This window comes from Nerophis lumbriciformis, linkage group LG02, assembly GCF_033978685.3.
Source record: "Nerophis lumbriciformis linkage group LG02, RoL_Nlum_v2.1, whole genome shotgun sequence".
NCBI lineage: Eukaryota > Metazoa > Chordata > Actinopteri > Syngnathiformes > Syngnathidae > Nerophis > Nerophis lumbriciformis.
In genome coordinates this window covers 19902240-19912500 of record NC_084549.2, presented here as the reverse complement: position 1 = coordinate 19912500, position 10261 = coordinate 19902240, and the positions used below count along the sequence as shown (strand labels likewise).

The window sequence follows — 10261 nt, the reverse complement described above, 5'->3', positions numbered from 1 at the left end:
GTATGAGCTGTCTCTTGGCTAATTGTTCTGCTTCATGCCTTGAGCAAGAATTCAGGTTATGAGTCTTCCCACCGCTAGATGGGGTAAGAAACCCAGAGTGAACTTCATTAGGATCCGAACCATCTTACTCGCTAGCATTAGCTTATAGATAGAGAGCAACATAAATTTTAACGTAACTCATTTTTTTCAAACCATGAGAACAAAGAAAGTGAGTGTAAAAGAGATTGGATTGTTCAGAATAAGAAGTGGATGATATTTATTGAATTAAGGAAATAAATCATCAAAAAACTACTTGGTGAAGCAGTTCAAGCGTAGCAATGCTTGTGTGCACCATATTGAATCAGATTAAGTCCAACACCGGCCAAGAACGTTAATAAGATCGAAACGGTAGACATTTATCCATGAAAATATGGAGAAGATTCTGATGGTGAGAAGCCGCTCAAAGGAGTTACCGTAAAAATTATGTACATTCTTATTACATTACTTCAGGGGTGTCAAACTCATTTTAGCTCAGGTGCCACATGGAGGAAAATCTGTGCACACGCGGGCCGGACTATTAAAATCATGGCATTAAAACTAAAAAATAAAGACAACTTCAGATTGTTTTCTTTGTCTTACTTTGGCCAAAAATAGAACAAACACATTCTGAAAATATTACAATAAAAAATTTACCAAAAAAAAGTAAAGTTTAGATCCATGAAGGAAAGAAGAAAGTGAATGAATGTTTATTACTGAATAAATTTACATATGCATAAACATTTATTTTCTTTTGTATTTTTTTTTTTTAATTAATTAAGTAACAATTATGAACAACCTTTTTCCAAAACACAATATAGAATGTGAGATATAACAGGATAATGCATAAATGTATTTTTTATTTTCAAAAATGTTATAAAAAAGTGGGACCTCAAAAATTTACTGTGGGACCCCGTATTTATGACTTGATGTGGGGTCCCTGGGACCCCATTTTGAAAATTCTTAGCGCCAACACTGATGGTGTATTGGTGCGTGCAAAACAACAGCAGGCTACTAATCAAATATCATCCCGGGGGCCATTGATAATTAATTTGCGGGCCTTGACTTTGACACATAGGCATTACTTCATAAAACTATTGTAGTGGTTTGTGTTACATTTTATTGTATTGTTTTTCCATCCACGCATTTATTTTTCAGAAGCATGTAACATGTTGTGTTGTGATGTTTTGGTTTCAATTTATTTCAATGGCTGACGCTGTTTCTCAATAAGAGTATTTCAAAAGGTACGATATACATTACAAAACCAACCACGTCGAAGGAATTGCAACATTTTTAACGCGAGTGCCATTTCTTTTTAACTCAAAGCGCTAACCTGGAGGTTTCGATACATCACACAGCTTAAAAGGCGGGATCGGTGTGATTACCGCAATATTACAGGATGTGTTTCAAATCTGAGTCTATAGGGAGCTCGTTCACTGCAATCGGCCATCAAAGCCCCGATAAAATCATCAGGTTCAAATTGTGCAGCAATTTGCGGAAATGGTACTGAGTGCCTGGGAAAAAAATCCTTGAAAAGGTATACCGGCTTTAGATGTTCTCGTCTCTTTGAAATAACGAGGCCATAGCAAAGATGAAACATTTCCATATGAGTTGGGAAATTGTGTTAGATGTAAATATAAACGGAATACAATGATTTGCAAATCCTTTTCAACCCATATTCAATTGAATGCACTACAAAGACAAGATATTTGATGTTCAAACTCAAAAATTTTATTTTGTTTTTGCAAATAATAATTAACTTAGAATTTCATGGCTGCAACACGTGCCAAAGTAGTTGGGAAAGGGCATGTTCACCACTGTGTTACATGGCCTTTCCTTTTAACAACACTCAGTAAATGTTTGGGAACTGAGGAGACACATTTTTTAAGCTTCTCAGGTGGAATTCTTTCCCATTCTTGCTTGATGTACAGCTTAAGTTGTTCAACAGTCCGGGGGTCTCCGTTGTGGTATTTTAGGCTTCATAATGCGCCACACATTTTCAATGGGAGACAGGTCTGAACTACAGGCAGGCCAGTCTAGTACCTGCACTCTTTTACTATGAAGCCACGTTAATGTAACACGTGGCTCGGCATTGTCTTGCTGAAATAAGCAGGGGCGTCCATGGTAACGTTGCTTGGATGGCAACATATGTTGCTCCAAAACCTGTATGAACCTTTCAGCATTAATGGTGCCTTCACAGATGTGTAAGTTACCCATGTCTTGGGCACTAATAACAACCCCATACCATCACAGATTGCTGGCTTTTCAACTTTGCGCCTATAACAATCCAGATGGTTCTTTTCCTCTTTGGTCCGGAGGACACGACGTCCAAAGTTTCCAAAAACAATTTGAAATGTGGACTCGTCAGACCACAGAACACTTTTCCACTTTGTATCAGTCCATCTTAGATGAGCTCAGGCCCAGCGAAGTCGACGGCGTTTCTGAGTGTTGTCGATAAACGGTTTTCGCCTTGCATAGGAGAGTTTTAACTTGCACTTACAGATGTAGCGACCAACTGTAGTTACTGACAGTGCGTTTCTGAAGTGTTCCTGAGCCCATGTGGTGATATCCTTTTCACACTGATGTCACTTGTTGATGCAGTACTGCCTGAGGGATCGATGGTCAAGGGCTTAGCTGCTTACGTGCAGTGATTTCTCCAGATTCTCTGAACCCTTTGATGATATTACGGACCGTAGATGGTGAAATCCCTAAATTCCTTGCAATAGCTGGTTGAGAAAGGTTTTTCTTAAACTGTTCAACAATTTGCTCACGCATTTGTTGACAAAGTGGTGACCCTCGCCACATCCTTGTTTGTGAATGACTGAGCATTTCATGGAATCGACTTTTATACCCAATCATGGCACCCACTTGTTCCCAATTTGCCTGTTCCCCTGTGGGATGTTCCAAATAAGTGTTTGATGAGCATTCCTCAACTTTATCAGTATTTATTGCCACCTTTCCCAACTTCTTTGTCACGTGTTGCTGGCATCAAATTCTAAAGTTAATGATTATTTGCACAAAAAAAAAATGTTTATCAGTTTGAACATCAAATATGTTGTCTTTGTAGCATATTCAACTGAATATGGGTCGAAAATGATTTGCAAATCATTGTATTCCGTTTATATTTACATCTAACACAATTTCCCAACTCATATGGAAACGGGGTTTGTAGTATCACGGCTCTAATTTATGATAAAAATGAGACAGCTGTCATTCAAAATATTCATAAATGTTAAACAAAAACAGGTTAGAGAAACAAGTAATAACAATAATAATAATCTTAAAGAAATCTGTTTACAGAAGTCCATGCCCTCAGTAGTCAAAGCAGAGAAAGTTGACACTTTCAAAAGGTCAAAGAGTATTTCCTACCAGAGTGGCCCTGAATGTTTAATGGCGCCAAGTGTTGCCAAGGTCACGTCGTCCCCATCGATCAAAGTTCCACACAGACGCCGGATCCTCGTGCTACGCGTGGCATCGCAGGCCGTTTGCCGGAAGTCCCTCAGCTATCTCTTGTGGCACGCCATGCCTGTTCCCAAAACTAAACACACAGCACTAAATCACTTCCTGGAGCAGACCAACCTCCAGCAGAAGCTTTAAAAGGAACACTCAAAGTGAAAGACCTTGCTTTAGTGCCACGATAATCTTTTTTTGAGAAGAAATGTTAGAAAACTATGAGGAAAAATAAATGAGTTCACCAAAATAAATAGTTACAATAAAAATGTATAAAATCAATTTATTTTTACAACAAATGTAAATTTCACGACGATAAAGTCGTTGTATTAACAGAAAAAATGTATGATAAAATTATGACAATTAAATATTTTATTAAGGAAAAAAAAAAGATATTTGAAAAATAAATACAATTTCTCCAATAAAAATAATTACAAAAAACACTTACCTAACCAATATATATATATATATATATATATATATATATATATATATATATATATATATATATATATATATATATATATATATATATATACATATATATTGTATGTATATAATATATAAATAATATATAAAAGGAACTTATTGGCTACAAGTGAATAAAAATGGCGGACTCACGCAAATGTCTTTGGGGAATATATATATATATATATATATATATATATATATATATATATATATATATATATATATATATATATATACACACATATACAAAACCCAAAACTAGTGAAATTGGCACGTTGTGTAAATGGTAAATAAAAACAGAATACAATGATTTGCAAATCCTTTTCAACCTATATTCAATTGAATAGACTGCAAAGACAAGTTACTTAACGTTCGAACTGTAAACTTTGTTATTTATTGCAAATATTAGCTCATTTGAGATTTGATGCCTGCAACAAGTTTCAAAAAAAGCTGGCACAAGTGGCAAAAAAGACAGAGAGTTTAGGAATGCTCATCAAACACTTATTTGGAACATCCCACAGGTAAAGAGGCTAATTGGGAATAGGTGGGTGCCATGATTGGGTATAAAAGCAGCTTCCCTGAAATGCTTAGTCATTCATAAACAAGGATGGGGAGAGGGTCACCACTTTGTCAACAAATGCGTGAGCAAATTTTCCAACAGTTTAAAAATGTCTCAATTTCTCAACTTTATGTTTAATATTACGCAAATAAAGTCATAATCTTCCATGAAAGTTTGAAAGTCTGAACATTATGATCCACTGTATGATAGTACTTGCATAAAGTGATGATATTACAAGCTTATTTTTCTTGTAATATTAGGAAGTGATTGTAAATATATGTGTATATTCTCCTGATATACGTCGCCGAGATAAGTGATGCTCTTTAAAGCGTCTCCCCAGAGTACAAAGTTCTTGGTAAAAGTTTAATCCTCCGACGTTCCTCTGTGGTCACGTAAACAGTCGGGTGTGTCTCGGGAAAGTTTTAATTACAGAGCAAGACGACCCCTCCCTCCACAGCAGATAGGACGTTCAAATAAAGCATAGTGCGAGCTTCTCTGATAGCCTCTGAGCACAAAATTCATACCGTATTTTCGGAGTAGAAATCGCTCCGGAGTATAAGTCGCACCTGCCGAAAATGCATAATAAAGAAGGAAAAAAACATATATAAGTCGCACTGGAGTATAAGTCGCATTTTGGGGGGAAATGTATTTGATAAAACCCATCACCAAGAATAGACATTTGAAAGGCAATTTAAAATAAATAAGAATAGTGAACAACAATTATATGATGCATAAATAACCAACTGAGAACGTGCCTGGTATGTTAACGTAACATATTATGGTAAGAGTCATTCAAATAACTATAACATATAGAACATGCTATACGTTTACCAAACAATCTGTCACTCCTAATCGCTAAATCCCATGAAATCGTATACGTCTAGTCTTTTACGTGAATGAGCTAAATAATATTATTTGATATTTTACGGTAATGTGTTAATAATTTCACACATAAGTCACCCCCGAGTATAAGTCGCACCCCCGGCCAAACTATGAAAAAAACTGCGACTTATAGTCCGAATAATACGGTAAGTTTAATGTAAATCGTGAACGTCTGAAGTGAAAATGTAATCAAGCAAACATTTTAATGCCATTTAACACAAAGTATCTTTACAGTAGACCATGGATTGTGGTACACAGGCTCCATCTAGTGGTACGCCAAAGAATCACTTGATTAAAGTACAGTGATTTATTTTCCTACATTCAAACTAGGGTTGTACGGTATACCGGTACTGGTATGGCATCGCGGTACTAAATCATCAAAAACGATATTATACTCTGTTTGAAAAGAACCGGTTACCAGGCATGACAGCCTGTCGTCACGTCATGTCATTGCTGGTTTTACGAGTAGAGGAGCATGTTCGGCAGCGCACAGTCACAAAGTACTTACAAACAGACATAGTGTGTAGACAGAAAAGGGAGAACGAACGCATTTTGGTCTAAAAACTAACGATAAAGGTGAAGTTATAACATACTTGCCAACCCTCCCAGATTTTCCAGGAGACTCCCGAAATTCAGCGCCTCTCCCGAAAACCTCCCGGGACAAATGTTCTCCTGAAAATCTCCCGAAATTCAGGCAGAGCTGGAGGCCACGCCCCCTCCAGCTCCATGCGGACCTGAGTGACGTGTCGACAGCCTGTTCTCACGTCCGCTTTCCCACAATATAAACAGCGTGCCTGCCCAATCACGTTATAACTGTAGAATGATGGAGGGCGAGTTCTTGGTTTCTTATGTGGGTTTATTGTTAGGCAGTTTCATTAACGTCCTCCCAGCGCGGTAACAACACACAACAACAGCAGTCACGTTTCCGTCTACCGTAAAGCAGTTTGTCTGCCGTAAACAGCAATGTTGTGACACTCTTAAACAGGACAATACTGCCATCTACTGTACATGCATATGTGACAATAACATCTAGGGCTTTTAGAGAGTGCAGTGCACAACTGCTATACTATATATATATACATACATATATATATACATATATATATATATATATAATAAAATAAATATCTATATAGCTAGAATTTACTGAAAGTCAAGTATTTCATATATATACATATATGAAATACTTGAATATATATATATATATATTTGAAATACTTGACTTGGTGAATTCTAGCTGTAAATATACTCCTCCCCTCTTAACCACGCCCCCAAACACGCACCCCCCTGCTATTTTACCCTGAATGTAAACAAACGCCATTGGTGGATTTACACCTAACTTCCACTGTAATGATACCAAGTACAATAGCGTATCTAGTTGATACTACTATGATTACATCCATATTTTTTATCATCACAAAGTCTTTTTTCCTTTTTTTAAAATTCACATTATGTTTATAAACTCAGGAAATACGTCCCTGGACACATGCGGACTTTGAATATGACCAATGTATGAACCTGTAACTACTTGGTATCGGATTGATACCTAGATGTGTGGTATCATCCAAAACTAATGTAAAGTATCAAACAACAGAAGAATAAGTGATTATTACATTTTAACAGAAGTGTAGATAAAACATGTGAAAAGGGAAAGTACCCAGATATTAACAGTAAATGAACAAGTAGATTAATAATCCATGTTTACAGTTTGTCCTTCATAACTCATAAATAGAATGAGAAGTGACACAATATGTTACTGCATACGCCAGCAGATGAATTAGGAGCCTTTGTTTGTTTACTTACTACTAAAAGACAAGTTGTCTTGTATGTTCACTATTTTATTTAAGGACGAAATTGTTCTTCCATTTTTTTGTTGAAATAAATTCAATAATGCCATTTTTTTGTGGTCCCCCTTATTTAGAAATGTACCGAAAAGTACCGGTACCCGGTCCTAAAATATTAGTATCGGGACAACACTATACCCTGTGTTACTGTTCAAACTGTGTGTAATGTTACAGCGGTCAAAAATAGTAAATATACTTGTTATATAAAACCTGTGCCTTGTTTTTAATGAATACTTAGGCCTACTGTCCTACAGTATTTTAATGTTGGACATCATGGTGGTACTTTGAGAGCCAAGTCTTCTTTTCTCTCTTTTTTTTTGATGGGGTACTCGGCGAAAAAAAAAGTTTGAGAACCACTGCAGTAGACTATAATGTCACAATGGCATTTACATGTACCAATACCGCCAGTTAATTCAGTCAAAATGTGTTTTTTTTAATCGTTGAGTGAGTCTTTTAGCTGAAAATAACATGCGAACTTCAACTATTTTCATAACATTTTGACAAAAAGATGATGCACACTTTTAGTACATGAGGCCCTTAATGTTTCCTCCTAGTTTTCGCCCATCATTTTTTGCCCTTACTAGTTTTTCCAATCTAGTTTTTCCCTCTGCCACACTTTTTGGGTTTTTTTTATTATTAAATAGTGTGAATCCAATACTCAGTCTAGCTCTACTTTGGGTCTTGCATGCTACTTTCCAAAAGTAGCCTGAGGAGAACGTGTTTTTTTATCCGAACCTTTCAGTGAAAATCTGATTTTACAGCACTGAATTACCTTTATTGTACGCTGCCTTGGATATCAAAGCTATGTTCAGTATTGTCAGTGACAAAATAAAAATTATTTTCTGTGTGGGAATAAGATGAGCTGCCTTTGAGTTATTTCCAGGTATTTTGTTTCCTGTAAATGATTAAATGTTGATTGAAAACGTGTATTATGTAGTTTTTACGCCTCTTAAGGTTACCTTTTCTGTCCTTTCCTCCATTTATGGTATGCTTCTTCCAGTCTCCTATTCGACAAGGTGGCAATTATTATTCATAACTAGAGAAAGGAACAAATGTAGTAAGTTATAAGACACGGCGCAGGTATATTTTACGTTTTTTACTTGTGGATTATCGTATTTTCCGGACCAGAGGGCGCACCGGATTATAAGGCGCACCGCCGTTGAATGGTCTATCTTCGAACCTTTTTCATATGTGTACAGCTCCACTAATGGACATTGGAGTGTTACATATTAAATATAAGCCTGGTTGTGTTGTGGCTAATAGAGTATATATATGTCTTGTGTTTATTTACTGTTTTAGTCATTCCCAGCTGAATATCAGGTCCCACCCGCCTCTCACAGCATCTTCCCAATCTGAATCGCTCCCACTGCCCTCTAGTCCTTCACTCTCACTTTCCTCATCCACAAATCTTTCATCCTCGCTCAAATTAATGGGGAAATCGTCGCTTTCTCGGTCCGAATCGCTCTCGCTGCTAGTGGCCATGATTGTAAACAATGTGCAGATGTGAGGAGCTCCACAACCTGTGACGTCACGCTACTCGTCTGCTACTTCCGGTACAGGCACGGCTTTTTTATCAGCGACCAAAAGTTGCGAACTTTATCGTCGATGTTCTCTACTAAATCCTTTCAGCAAAAATATGGCAATATCGCGAAATGATCAAGTATGACACATAGAATGGACCTGCTATCCCCGTTTAAATAAGAAAATCGCATTTCAGGCCTTTAAAGTAATATAAATAAAGCATTAATAGATAAATGAATAAATAATTTTGAGTTATAATTGACAGAAACATTGATTGGTGATAAAGGAGTACGAAATATATATTTCATGCGTATTACAAGTAATAACCACCGCTTAATTCCTCTTCGGGGTTATGGACGGCTAAGTAGCGCTTTATAGCAGCAGGCCGGCCTCCAGGGCCCCAAATCCTCCACCCCCGTTGCGAGTTGTTGTGATTATATGTAACATGTTTATGTGTGCTATGCTAAATGAGTTTTTTTCCCTTGGACTCAGTCTGGACTCCCTCCCAAGGGTCCAGCCTTAGACTGATATTTTTTACTCTTCCCCCCTTTCCCAATATCACCTTTTTCCCACCTTTTTTAAGGAGCGCCGTAAGTGGCTGATCAGTTGGCGGTCCCGTCTTGTCTCCCTGTAACGTATGTCTGCTCTTAGTGGGACTGTGCCGAAAATGTAATTTCAGTTCTTATGTGTCTTGTGCATGTTAAAGAATGGACAATAAAAAAGCATCCTGAATCCTGATAAGTAACTGATGCTAGAAGTTACCAGGATGGTGCAAAAGATTGCATGACCTCATAAGTGTCAAGAATACGATTATTTTGAAAAATGAATGTTATTTTGAAAAATGGTGTTATTTCCATATTAAAAAGCTGTAAGGGAACGCCAGAAAGCACGGCGAAGGAAGGAAGTTAAAGGAGTATTCGTCAGTGAGTTGTCATCTGGGTCATGTATTCAGTAGATAATTGCCGTTCCTCCATGCAAAGCCTCTTACCTTGGCCAGAGCTCCTCATATCTGCGTCAAGTGCCTCCCCCTCTCTTCCAGTCTGATACAGGTGCCTGTTCTTGGGCCTCAATACGCTCTCCTTGGGTGTTTGATCAAAGCAACATGACCACTTTTCAGCCGTGCCACATGGAGTCTAATGCTTGCCGTATCATCTTCCCCCCCCGTTCCTTTTATAGACTCATAATGGACGCAAATAGCCGGCAGACAGCAGTTGTGTCTGCAGGGGACTGCCAACAATGTCAACAACACAGTGCTGGAAATATCTACTAAGATCCAAATAACACACACTAAACTGTAATATTGCATGTACTATCTGTGGCCGCACAATATAAATGAGTTTTTTGCGTATACTACCGGTATAATGTGCCCATGGAAAGACTCGTTTACCTCCACGGTCATGATTATTATGTCGCCTTTTGATGCAGTACCGCCTGAGGGATCGAACGTCACAGACAGGGACGTGCACATGATTAAAAAAGGGCAAGGACATTTTTTTTTGGTCCTTTACACAATATGGAA

At 37.5% G+C, this 10261-nt stretch overlaps 1 protein-coding gene across 2 annotated transcripts in view; it reads right to left on the bottom strand.

Moving 5' to 3' along the window:
• The window catches only part of mlip (muscular LMNA-interacting protein), a 110318-nt gene extending 100442 nt beyond the window's left edge, over nt 1–9876 (bottom strand). For both annotated transcript variants that reach the window (XM_061956783.1, XM_061956707.1), the window contains exons 1-2: nt 9731–9876; nt 3385–3553 (exon numbers count right to left, since the gene is read on the bottom strand). The gene's annotated coding sequence lies outside the window, so the exon portion shown is untranslated. The remainder of the gene's footprint in view (nt 1–3384; nt 3554–9730) is intronic.
• Between the last annotated feature and the right edge of the window lie 385 nt (nt 9877–10261).